Source organism: Urocampus carinirostris, chromosome 19 (assembly GCF_059441175.1).
Source record: "Urocampus carinirostris isolate Australia breed hairy pipefish chromosome 19, RoL_Ucar_1.0, whole genome shotgun sequence".
Classification (NCBI taxonomy): domain Eukaryota; kingdom Metazoa; phylum Chordata; class Actinopteri; order Syngnathiformes; family Syngnathidae; genus Urocampus; species Urocampus carinirostris.
Window position 1 is genome coordinate 3,702,390 of NC_142367.1, and position 963 is coordinate 3,703,352.

The window sequence follows — 963 nt, forward strand, 5'->3', positions numbered from 1 at the left end:
ATGCCTCGCGAGCTAGATATGGCCCTTTTCATGAATACATCTGGTTCGGAAATTTAAAAAAAATCCTTTGCTATTTTCCTGAAAGTTCTAAAGCGTGCCAAGCCAAAGCAACCGAATGTGACAAAGGGTTTGGTCTAGTATATAACCAGGGTTGGGTAGGGTTACTTTAACTTGAATACTTTCAATTACTTTTGGATTACTCCAATACCAAATATGCTAATAAAAGACAAAATAAACTAAATATGTATAAAATTATGACTCACAACACGTAGTAAGCTTTCTCTCCTGGCTTTGATCTCTTTGATTTCCGGCAAAACTAACATAAAATGCGATAGAAACAAAATGAAAATAAATCCAAACAGCTTGCCAACATAATTTTTACCGTTCCATGTATTCCGTTACTCCCCAAGCCTGCACAAAATTTAGTAATTTTATTCATATTTAGTTTTTAAAATGGGCAGCACGGCGGCGCAGTGGTTAGCGCGTGTGCGGCACAGTTCTGAGGTCGTGGGAACCTCCTGCGTGGGTTCAAATCCAGCTACCGGCCTTACTGTGCGGAGTTTGTATGTTCTCCCTGTGCTTGCATGGGTTTCCTCCGGGCACTCCGGTTTCCTCTCACATTCCAAAGACATGCATTTCAGGTAAATTGGCCGGTCCAAATTGTCCCTAGGTGTGACTGAGCGAGTGAGTTGTCTGTCTCCGTGTGCCCTGTGATTGGCTGGCAACCAGTTCAGGGTGTCCCCTGCCCACTGCCCGGAGATGGTTGGGATGGGCTCCAGCCCCCCCGCGACCCTAATAAGGATAAGCGGTACAGCTGATGAGATGAGATGAGTTTTCAATATGGTGTATCGCATACACACAAGGACATCATAACAGGCCTACTGCAATGATAACTCAAGAGTCTAATATCAAAATTGGTATCAATCTTGGGGGGAAAAAACCTACTCCCAAATGTCACAACAG